Raw genomic sequence first — 12,100 nt, forward strand, 5'->3', positions numbered from 1 at the left:
TGGAAGCCCTGGCCTTTTATTTCCCGGAGGGACGGGGAGGAGGGAAACCCATGCTGCCGCCCACCACCCGCAGCGACTGCTCTGCATCTCAGCAGGTGAGCAGCAACACTGGCACAGTGCTACAGCCAGCCCCGCACCCCCCGACTCCCCACATCCCCCTGCCCACACTTGTGCACCAGGACAAAGCCAGCGTGGGCTGTAACAGCCAGCAGTTCATCTGCAAGCATGACAATTTTTAAGCAGACCTTGGCAAACAGATTAAATAAGGAAAAAGGCCACAAAACCACGGTGACAGCAGTCGTTCCTGATCCCTTGTCCAAAGCACTGTGAAAGGTTCCTGCGCAGCACAGCCCAAGGATGACTTCACAGAAGAGCACACCCAGAAGGACACCAGGACTTCTGCTAAACAAGCGCACGCCGCCGAGGCTGGCACCAGGACCCGCGTGCGGCCAGCACAAGCGGCTGTGACTCAGCCGGCGGAGCCTCGGCCCGACCCCGTGCCCCGCGGAGGCCTGCCGAGCCGCCCGGCAGACCACAACCGCTTGTGCCGGCCTCGGCGTTAAACCCTGCTTCTGCAAAGCTCCGGCCCTGTGAGCGCTCCTCTTCCCGGGCGTCTCAGAGCACCGTCTGCTTCTGCCGCACGGAGCTGTGCCAGCGCACCCACCAGCGCACACGGCCAGCCCGCGCCGCCTGCACGGCCTCGGCACGGCGCCTGGGGAGCAAGGAGCTGCGAGCGAGCCGCTGGCCTCCACCACACGACTCGCATTTTCCTTCAGAAGTGACCTGAGAGTGAGAGTAACCACTAAGAATTAAAAAGCAGCCCTTACCTACGTTAAAACCTTGACCACTCCTTGCCCCCTGCTGCAGGAGAGCACGACGTTTCGGGTGGGATTAGCGGCAGGAGCAGGGGCCTGCCGCCAGCCCCTGCCAGCACCAGCCCCGGCCTGCGCTGACCGCACAGCTGAAGCCCTGCCAGGCACCTCGGAGCTGCCGCGGCCCCTCGCTGGCTGCCATTCTGCGCCTGTTCCATCAGCGGTTAAAAATAAGCCCGGGGAGCCGGCCGCACGCGGCAGCCGGGGGCGCAGGGACAGGGGGGACCTGCGGCTCCCGCCCGCTGCTCCTTCAAAGGAGACCCAACGCCCGCACGCAGCGCCGCGGCCGCGGCCAGGCTTCTGCTCCGCTGCATTGTCAGGTTATGCCAGTCGCAAACCGCAAATGCAGCAGGGAGAGAGTTTAAGGCTCTGCCTCCACTGCTTTAACAAGAGGCTTATTTTTAAAGCACTTAATGTACATAAGAACAAAAATCTGTCTCAAGTAACACCAGCAAGCATGTCTCTTCCACTTACTATTTGTTTAGAGAAGGAAAATAAATTTGAACATAAAGAACAAAACATTCTTTAATAAATCTCCATAGCAACGTAAGCGCACAGATTCAAACACCAGGTGGTGACTAGTCCACGAGAACTTCTTCTCAAGGGAGGGAGTGGGATTTCATCCAGACAAAGGAAGAGGAACTAGAAAGCAACCAGCGAATAATGCATAACATTTATTTTCCTTTCTAGACATATCAATCTTCACTGCTATTTGTCTGCAACCCTTTGGCATGTCCTACGCTGAGAGTTATCACAGCTGTGATAACCACTAGATGGCATTCAAAACACGAGCACCTGTGATTCCTGCACTCCGTGCCATACTTCCTACCACCCCAATCTCAGAAGCTGTATGGCAGAGCTGGACACAGGATTCTGGAAATTCCTGTCTACGTACAGTAAAAAAAATATTTCACATTTTCCCCTAGAAAAGCACATAATTAGAAAATCTGAAACTTGCTACAGGTCATAATAGAGAACCACTTGTAAAGCGGCAGCTAACAGATCCCCAAACATCTGTGGAACTGCACACAACAGAGCGAACCTAGCTGCAGATCGGGCAGGTATTACTAGAAAGCCAGCTCTGGATTACTAAGAAAAGATCAAGTAAACTTTTTAGGAGCATAAATAAGCAGGAATGTGTCAGAAACCATGCAGTTAAGAGTACTCAGTTTAACATACAGATGCACAACTAATTCTTGTAGGTTCAAGAACTGACAGAATTCTTGGTTTCTATTCATCAAGTCCCAAAATTTTAAAGGCTCTGTTCTGAAAACCCTGCTCCCCACGCCTTTTCCAGTTCCACAGCAAATACATACCCCTTCCTCTTTTCTTCCTAAGATGACCATTTGTCTCCTCCCCAGACACTGCTCCATGGCCCAGTACGGCAGAGGAGGCAGCCCCAGGACGCGGAGCTGGGGCTGACACCGACACGGGCTGCTGGAGGCTGCGTTTGGTCTCTGACACCACCGCCCTGGCAGAGCGAGGAACGCGCCAGACGAGAGAGCAAGTCCAATTAGAGAAGAAATTTCAGATTGCATTTAATCTTAATACGACACAGACATGGGAACACAAACTATTAGAGGAGTTCAGACTTCTCTGATGAGATCAGAAGCACCCACATATCACTGACAGTCCTGGTGGCAACTGGCCAAGAGCCCAAGGGCTGTACATATTTTGCATGTACCTCGCCAGATTTTTATCAAAAGAAAACATCCACAATACTGGGTTGTAATTCTACCATCCACAGTAGCCACACACAAGCTAAGTTCATCAACAGCCATGTCTTTAAAAGGAAGGATGTGCGTTGAAAAGTAATAATTCATGTTTGGTTGTTTGAATTGAAGCTCACACGAACGAACAAGCTGCCTCAGAGCAGCACATAAAGACACTCCGAGTGTCAGAGACTGGCAGACGTGGGTGCTCCTGCCTTGCCAAAATTCAGCAAGATGAAAACTCAGCCACGAACTCTGCCTGGTACCCACCTGCAAGCGCACCGGGCACACATCGGTACACTACAGCTCAAGGAACTTCACAAAGGACTGCCACCTCGAGAGGCTAAGTGCTTCAAACGGCCACAGACTGCAGGCTGTGAAGCATGCAAGGTGCTGGTTCCCCTATCCCCATCACATGCAAAGCAAAGCCCTGACACTGCTGAATACAAATAAAATCGCCAGGAGGCGAACAACCCCTAGAATGTAAAACATCAATGAAAGTTACAAGTTCCTTCTTACCAAGGTACAGCTCTGAATATCCCCATGCACAGCCACTCCCTAGCGTTTTAAAAGGAAGATGTAACCACGCATGAGAGTAACTTATAGAAATAAAATCCTGCTCAGTCTCCCTCCTGGCATACATAAGTAAGAATACATGTGTTGCCTGTGCTGTCACCCACTGCCCTCAGCTGACATACCGATCACAGAAATTGTTTCTAACTTGTTCTCCCATGCTGTACTTCCACAATGTCTGGGGAAAAGAAAAACAAAAAACATTTATCTAAGAGGAAAAAATATCTTACCTAGGCAAAAGCCGGCCAGAAGCACGGAAGCCTTCACTGCCACTTGGAAAGAGGACAGAAGAGGACAAAGCAGGAGCAGCAGCAGCACCAGCGGCTTGGTGAGCGGCTGATGGAGGCCCGGGTCGCACCAACACCCACTGCTCCAGCGGCAGGGGAGGGCAGAGCTCGCCTGCGCCCAGAGCAGGGGCGACCCCAGGAACAAGCAGGGCAGCCCAAGGCCCAGGGTGCACAAGGGGCACAAAGAGCCCAAGCCCCAGGCCGGGTCCCCACGCGGGTCAGCTGGTGAGCAGCTGGGATCGCAACCCCGCGCGTGGGCAGCGAAACCTCTGGGGGGTTGAGGGAGCCATCAGGGAGAAGAGGCCTGTCATTAGAGCAGAAGCCCTGGCTGTAGGCAGACACTGCGCCCGTGTGGCTGTCGGAGGCAGCCTGACAGGAAGGGCTTACTCAGGCGATCACAATCACAGGTGTTTTTATATCGATCTGAAAGTCCCAACGTGTATCACTGCTGACTGCTGCCTCTGAAGTCACACGTGGGTCTTTCCCCATCACTTACTGCCTTGCAGGTAAGTAAATTCTCCAGCAGGCAGCTATCAGGATTAACACTGCACCACGGATAAGCCTCCCTCTGCAGGGCCCGCACACAGGAACATCCCCGGGAACGCTCCCTCAGGAAGGTACTGCACCTGGCTCACCCATCACGTCATCGCTGGGAGCACCCTGAAAGTTCGGTACGGTCCCACATGTGCAAAGGGCCAACTGCACGTGGGTTCGTTTATGCAGGCAAAGAGCAAGCGTGCATTTGCAAGCAATTTCAAGAGACAGCCAAGCGTGACGTAGCTTCATCTCCATGTCTCAGGCATCGGGCAGGTATTGATTCGAGACATGCACGTCAGATATACCTGTTATTGTTGCTTCTCACATATTTCAAAAGCTCATTAAGCACCCTGAGCATTAGACAAAGATGTTGTTTGATTATACTACACACATTTTATTGCTGCACAGGTATTACATGGAACACGGCTGCTGCTAGAGGGGAGCACTGCGTTCTGCAAGTGCCACGAAAAAGGCTATTTTGTAGTGTGCGGTGGAAATTTTCACGGACATTTTCACTGTTAAAAACAATTGAGAATTACAGACAACCTTGGGCACCACTCACTGTGCTGAGGCCGTTCCAAATGCCCACACAAATCCAACAATTTCCATTAACATCTGGCAGCTTAATTTGTGCCAGGACCTTGGGCACAAGAGGCAAGAAAAACACCCACCTTTCAAATCTTGCTACCAAACAGAACGGTTCTGGTGGGAAAAGTACTTTCTCAGTAGCCAGTATCTGCTGTCAGATCTCAGCACAGAACTTCAATAAACTCTCTCCACCCTAAACACAAAACCTGGATTTATCCACTATAGCTGTGCACAAGATCCAAACAAATATTTTCAACTGACGAGTTATCAGAAGTTGTATGTAAAAACCGTTTCCGTATCATAACATTGCCATTAAAAAAAATGCACACTGACAGCTACCTGCTTTTAGCTTGTTTGAAGTCGACCTCGTTCAGACTTGGCCTGCTTTCACCCAGCAGGCAACGCTTTGTAATGAAGATTTTATCCATGCAGCATGTGACAAAAGAGTTCAGCAGAAATGCACTTTTGCAGCTTGCAGGCATTTCAGATGCACTACCAAACACTGCTTATACCCCATTCTGGGCGCGTTTGCCTTGGCAGATGACAGAAACAAGAGGTATGGGCAGAATCACCAAGCTTAATTCATATCTGCACGGTAGGGGCATGCGCTTCAACACAAGATCAAAGTCAAGTTTGAGCAGGGTACGGTTTCACAACCGGCTGGGACCAGCGTAAGGCAGGGGAGCCAAGACCGGCCCTGCAGCCCTGTCCTCGGCTCGCCGCCGTCACGACCACACTCCTGCCCTTCCCTCCCGACTGCAAGGCTGCGGGGTGAGCTGCCCGGGAGCCCTGGTCACCGCTGCGCTCCCCCAGCGCATCTCGCTGCCGAGGGCCTGCGGCCCAGACCCCACCTCAGCTCGCTGCCAGGGACCTGCCCCCAGACCCCAGCGCGAGGTGGGGGCAGACAGCTCCCGTGGCAGCGGAGCCGTGGCCTCGTCTGGAGTCACCATGAAAATGCTCCTCGGGTCCCCGCGAGAGGAGGAGACCGAAGGGAGCTCTCCATCACCACTCCCCAGCTCTCCAAATAAAACAGACTTTGAGCAAAGATAACAATCTGCCAAATAAAGGCACTCAGAACATCACTCCAGGGCTTTGTTTGTTTTGTGCCGCTTCTAGGCCGAAACCAAGTTCCGTGCCTGCTGTTCACTTTCACTTTCCTTTCACCACCCAGCTGCCAGCTACCTCCCGACGGAGGCCGGATTCAAAGCCCTGCAGCCAGGCTGCTCTGCTGCTGGCAGGCCCCAGCCTGAGAAGGTACAAATACCTGAGAAGGTACAAACAGCCACCCAGAGGGACCGCGACAGGCTGGAGAAGGGGGCCCACGTGAACCTAAGGAGGTTCAACGAGTCCGATTCAGGGTGCTGTACATGGGCCAGGGCAACCCCAGACGTGAGTACAGACTAGAAGAACTCCCTGAGAGCAGCCCTGCAGAGAAGGCCTTGGGGGTCCTGGGGGACAAAAAGCTCGACACGAGCCAGCAGTGCGCGCCTGCAGCCCAGAGACCAACTGTGTCCTGAGCTGCATCACCAGAGCGGTGGGCAGCAGGAGAGGGAGGGGATTGTGCCCCTCTGCTCTGCCCTCGTGAGGCCCCAGCTGGAGTCCTGCGTCCAGCTCTGGGGACCCAGCACCAGAAGGGTGTGGGGCTGTTAGAGCAGGTCCAGAGGAGGCCACAAAGATGCTCGGAGGGCTGGAGCACTTCTCCTTCGAAGAAAGGCTGAGAGAGCTGGGGCTGTTCGGCCTAAAGAAATGAAGGCTTCAGGGTGACCTCACTGCAAAGGGGGACTTACAAAAAAGATGGAGAGCTACTCTTTGATCAATCAGATAACGATAGGACGAGGGGGAATGGTTTTAAACAAAAAGAGGGGAGATTTAGATTAGAGGTTAGGAGGAAATTCTTCACTCACAGGGTGGTGAGGCACTGGAACAGGTTGCCCAGAGAGGTTGTGGATACCCCATCCCTGGAGGTGTTCAAGGCCAGGTTGGATGAGGCCCTGAGCAACGCGATCTAGTGCGTGGCATGCCTTCTTATGGCAGGGGGGCTGGAACTCCGCGATCTTTGAGGTCCCTTCCAACCCAAGCCATTCTATGACAAATAGGTTCCTTTTAAATGACATTTTGCTCTTGAAAACCTGAACAACCATGATCAACTTTGGGAAAGTTTCAAAACATCAGCATGATAGCAAAAATCTCTCTGCACTGCAGCTTTACCATATGGTCAAATGCTTCATCACCATGCTGGACTGAAACCAGGCATTAAAACCACTGCACTTATGTCAAGTTCCTAAAGAGAAGTCCAAGGCTGTGTCATGGTTTGTGAACTCTGCTGTGATACCAAATATTCCCACACAGCCCTGACATGCACTTTGTTTTTAAACTCTTCCAGAGAATTACGTTATAATTTCACCAAAAATACATGAATGTTGAAGTTGCAGCATAGATAAAAATCAACAACTATTAAAGTAAGAGCAGGACGTTTAAAGTCTTTTTATTAACTTTTAATATTATCAGATTGCCTATCGAAAGTTTCTTTCTGAACACCTCAGCCAACATAAAACATTTCTGAAAACAAGTCTTTAGCGCTGGACTCAGCAGGGAAAGTCCTTTCCCCCCCTCAAAGTCACAGCAGTTTGATTTGTTTGTTTTCCTCCCTCCCACACGCACGTTTTAAATACACATCTTAGTCTTGGGCTGTTACCATGTTTTGGTTTATTTTAGCATAGTAGCTAGGGCCTGATTATATAACGTGAACAGTATTTAATGATCACCTCTCACTCTGGCAAGCCCAGCCAGAAGAAAATGCAGTCTGAATCCTCCAGATGTATTAAGCGGTGTCTCACTGCGGGCTAGTTCTGTTTTCACATATGCAGGGACTTTAAAAGGTGCAAATGCCTTTTATTTTCAGCCTCTGATGTTATCAGGCTGGATCATTTAAGAGTCAAACGCCAAGTAAGGGAATTCGAGGAATGCACCGGAGCACTCGGGCACTGTGGTCACTCGGTGACCCCTTATCTATTTTGGTGTTTCATCCCCAGTAAGGAACCTCATCCACACATCAGTAGTCCCAGCCTGGACTGCCTGCCCGAAAATCTGAACCTCCACGACTACTTTCACATTGTCTGCAATGTCAACACAAGAACACTCTACTTATGACCCTTAGCCCAAGCATCCTAACCAGAATGAAACTCATGGTATTTTGACACAATTCAGCTGAAAAAAAATATATATATACATATATATATATATACACATATATATATATATTTTAATCCATTTAATTGCTCTGGCAGAATAACTGCAGCTAGACCCAGCAAACAGAGCTGTTCACTAACATGAAGCCACCAAACCCACAAAAACCAGCAGGACAGCCGGTGCCAAGCGGGACAGCCCTGCTCGATGGCTGGGCACGGAGGGAAGGGCTCAGGGCAGCGAGCTTCGCACCTCCGGCTCGCCCCGATGGACTACGCAGCACTAGCACGGCGTTCTTCAGGAGCGATGGGCTGCTGCAAGCAGGGAAGGGTAAGGGACGTGAAAAAGTCAGGTGGTTGTTTTGCACACACTTTAAAGCTTAACTACGCCAAGATATCAGCGAGCCAAAGGAAGCCAGATACAAATTAACAAAATATTTTTAGAGCAATCAGACTGAGAACAGAAGTTCCTAACGCTCCGTAGGCACGTGTCCCTGAGCAGCCTTTTGTTTCATCAGATTCTTTCATTAACTGTTACTTCTGGAGTCCAAAAAGCTGAATGTAATTAGCAGTCCAGAAAGAAGGAAACACCCTGCTACATGAGAAAGCAGAATTCTTCAGAGATTATATTACACCACCACAGCGTTTTAGCAATATTGTTCTACAATTTGGTCTTGCCTGTTTGGACAGGCCAGAGCCATTTTCTTCTGTTCTTCAACACAAAGTACAGAGATCAGATTACACTACAGGCACGGTGGTCCATCTTCCTGCTTCAAAGCAGAGCCATACCAGGGACGTGCACCAGCCCAAACACCACCTCAGCTTCTGCCCCAGCAACTCTTCTGCTTCCAGGGACATCGTACAAGCAGGACAACACCTCACAGAGGCGTACAGAACTTCGTTACATCTAGAAATGTGACACTGGGGTCAACCATCGCTTCACGATGAAGCAACTCAAAGATGAGTTGAAGGAACTCGTAGCGAACAGCTTTATTCTTCTCCCCATCTTAGAACTCCAACGAGATCCCTGTCCCTCCCCGAGCAGTGACACTAACCTGGTTACTAATGATTTTACTGGTGATCTTCACACCACAGCTTTACCCTTTGCTCAGCACGACTCTACGTTGCTCCTTTCCCCTTGCTCTGCTCCTGCTGCCTCAATGCATCCTGGAAGCTGTCCTCCTTTCTCACCCAAGTTTTCATAAGGCTCTGCAACCTCCACCATGTCTCCATCTCTGTTCCTCTCGAGTCTCACCTGTGCCAGCCTTGCCTACAAACACTGATCCAGCTACCATCCAGACCTGTACGCTGAAAGAGCTTGAGTTGTTCTCCAGTCCAGACCTTTCCTTCTTTCCAAATTACTATCTCCTGATATTCCTTAATTACCATTTTAGCCACACTCTTCTTGATCTTCCAGGCAAACATCTCTGTCCCTCCTGGTAAAAGGAATTAGGAATTATCTTTTCACAGTCCCAACAGACATTCATCGTTGCCATAGTACATAACCCTCAGTCTAATAATCGGGCATCTTGTCACTGCTCCCTACAACAAATTCTAAATATCTACAGTTCTGACTCTTCTTACCGGAGCTCTGTGCAATGTCTTCCCCTTTCATCTATTCAGCTATAAGCTTTCAAATTCATGCATCCCACACGGCCTTGCCAAACCTGACTGTACTTGTCTATTTTCAGAAAACTGTTCCATACATTTTAATTGCTGTTAAGAGATGCCAGAAGTAATCGATCAAATTACTATTCACCAGCTGAATTACTGTGACTGACCTTGCACATACTTCTAGCTGCAAACTGCAAGTCTGGAGTAAAATGCAAGCTAAATTTCTCTTCACAGGCAAGCGCAGCTTTGGATTGCTGAATGAAAGACCATCAAGAAGTCACTCATCTGTGATCACACACAAACTAAGCTGTACTCTCTTGATCAAAGCGAGCTTGTAACATACATCCACTGGCACTTCCCAAGGCTCAAAATCTCAACACAGAGGATCCATCCGTGATCGTTGTGAATCGTTGTAACGGACTGAATACAAGTCAGGGAGAACCTTCTCCAGCTGCTTCAGAGAGGAAGTGCCCACGTCTGCTCTGAGTCGAGAGCTCACCTCACTAAATGGGACACGATGGATTAAGAGACCATTCTGAATCCAATACGAGAGAAGCATCTTTCATACAGAAGGTGACCACAGACCTTTTTTTTTTTCCAGTGTCAAGAAGAATTCAGCATAAATCCATTTTTCTCAGAGATGAGAGTACATGAGTTATAGGAGTGAATATAGAAAAACTTCCAAGCAAACTGCTCCTATAAAAAGAGCATTTCCAAAGCTACAATGAACTAGATTTTGGATGCCCTGGATAGTTACTCTATCAACCCCTCAGTGCAGCTGGTAATATCGATGAAGAGGTTCAACAATCAGTGTCAGAAGGTTTGCATCTCCTTAGGTCTGTGGAAATGCAAAGGATGGGTCAAGTCAGTAATCAGCAAGGCCAGACCTACCTCCACAGGAACCCACCCACTTTTCACCTATCTCCTGGCCATAAAACAGACTGAGTTTCACAGTGCAAAGCTTCCCACTCAAAGAAAAAACAAAGAAGTCTCAGGTTCCCAGCAGCATGGGTCTAGTTCTGAGAGCTCTGCGGGCTGCAGGAACACGGCTGCGGAGGTGAAGCATCGCTGCCATGCCTGCCTATGAGCATGCACTTATGCCAGGAACCACCCCAGCCTAGCTGGACTAGACGCTAAGGAAACCACAACAAAATGGACTGAGGGATCTGAAGCTATTCTCAGAAAATAGGCCAGACCGGGCACGAAAACATCTGGGCTTGGCTTGAATCACGAACCACATGAGCGAGACACCCCACCACTGCCTGCGGGCAGCCAAGCGGAGGAATGCAGAGCCGCACAAAGGTAGACGGCAGAGCCTCCTAGACCCAGGCAGTCTTTCCGCATCTTCCACATCTCCTGCAAACATTTGCAACAGCCTGCTTATTCTGAAGCAATTCCTGCATCCCACTCCTGTAGGGTTTCCAAGGATAGAGCTCCTGTGGCACCAGGTAGTGCTTGCACAGTCACAGCCACTCTGATAACCAGCTCCAGGCACAGACTCCTACTGCTGGGGCAAAACAGGCTAAATCATTACAATCCTAGCCTGTGTTAACGCACGCATCCAGCTGGCTACGACTGCACGCACACCAACTGTCTGTAAGGCTTACACCGACACACACCAGTTCCCTCCACACCCACCACCGCACAAAAACAAGCCCTTGTCTCAGCAAAGTACGCCAACTGTGACGTGGACAAGTCATCCCGATCCCAAGCAGCAAACACAGACATGACTTAAGACACCTCTGTAACTTCAGTGAGTCAGCGTAAGCACAAGTAACTTTAGCTTTATGGTATTGAACAGCTTAAGTCACCTAGGATCTCTTACAGCAGCTGCTCACCAAGGTAAAAAAGACTGAAGGACATCTGAACCACATTTGAAGGGGCAGACGACAGGGGAAGCTGCCCACTGACCAGAAACTTCTGTTTTTTTTTTAGTCTCAGCAATGGATTTTTTTTTTTCCAAAGGAAGAAATTAGCAGAACTGGAACAGTCATTTAAAAAACAAACTGCTCGTACATTTTCAAAATAAGCATGACAGGAGGAGCGAGTCAGGAAAAGATGGGACGCACGTTTATGTACTTACCCTCACACCACGGAAAGCCAGCAGAGCACAACGCGCAATCTGTAGGCCAGCACAGGAAGCTGCATTCCTGGCCACCGTCTGTACCCAGTAAGCGTCTCAGCAGTTTTGCTCAGCACGTGCTGCTGCTGGGAGCTGCACAGCAAGCAGCCGACACCTTCGTGCCCCCGGAGGAGCGCAGCACACGCGGGCCCAAACCACCTCGCAGCAAGCAGAGCACTTCCAAAACCCCACGGGTGCCCCAAGACGGGACGGATGCCACAGGGGCCATGAGACCATCCGCCCCCAAAATGTACGCAAAGTCCGGATTTACTGCGGTCGCTCCACCCCAGCCTCCCGCACCCAGGCACACGCCACCTCGCACGCTGCAGGTGAGCAGGCAGGACCGAGGCGTGTTGGCAGGGGAGAAGGAAGGGGACTAAGAATTAACTTTTAACTGGGGAAAAATAAAAAAAGGGTTGCACACCCTAACAAACCCCACTGCTATCCAAGCAAGTTAATGTTTAGTTTTCCTTTAATACTTCAGTCTCTGCAGCTGTCTCCTCTCACAGTTGGCACTGATCACTGCCAATCTGGGACTTATTTCCAGTGAAGACAGCATTGTTTTATTGGCTACTTAGGCAGTGCATGCACCATTAATGGAGTTTTTATC

At 50.1% G+C, this 12,100-nt stretch overlaps 1 protein-coding gene across 2 annotated transcripts in view; it reads right to left on the reverse strand.

The window, feature by feature from the left end:
- The window catches only part of ACVR1 (activin A receptor type 1), a 64,610-nt gene that overhangs the window by 36,903 nt on the left and 15,607 nt on the right, over positions 1–12,100 (reverse strand). The window contains exon 1 of one of the 2 annotated variants that reach the window (XM_040562554.1): positions 368–373. The exons of the other annotated variant lie outside the window; for it this stretch is intronic. The gene's annotated coding sequence lies outside the window, so the exon portion shown is untranslated. Of the gene's footprint in view, positions 1–367; positions 374–12,100 lie in introns of those variants that run through there. 2 annotated transcript variants of the gene reach the window in all.

Source organism: Cygnus olor, chromosome 6 (assembly GCF_009769625.2).
Source record: "Cygnus olor isolate bCygOlo1 chromosome 6, bCygOlo1.pri.v2, whole genome shotgun sequence".
Classification (NCBI taxonomy): domain Eukaryota; kingdom Metazoa; phylum Chordata; class Aves; order Anseriformes; family Anatidae; genus Cygnus; species Cygnus olor.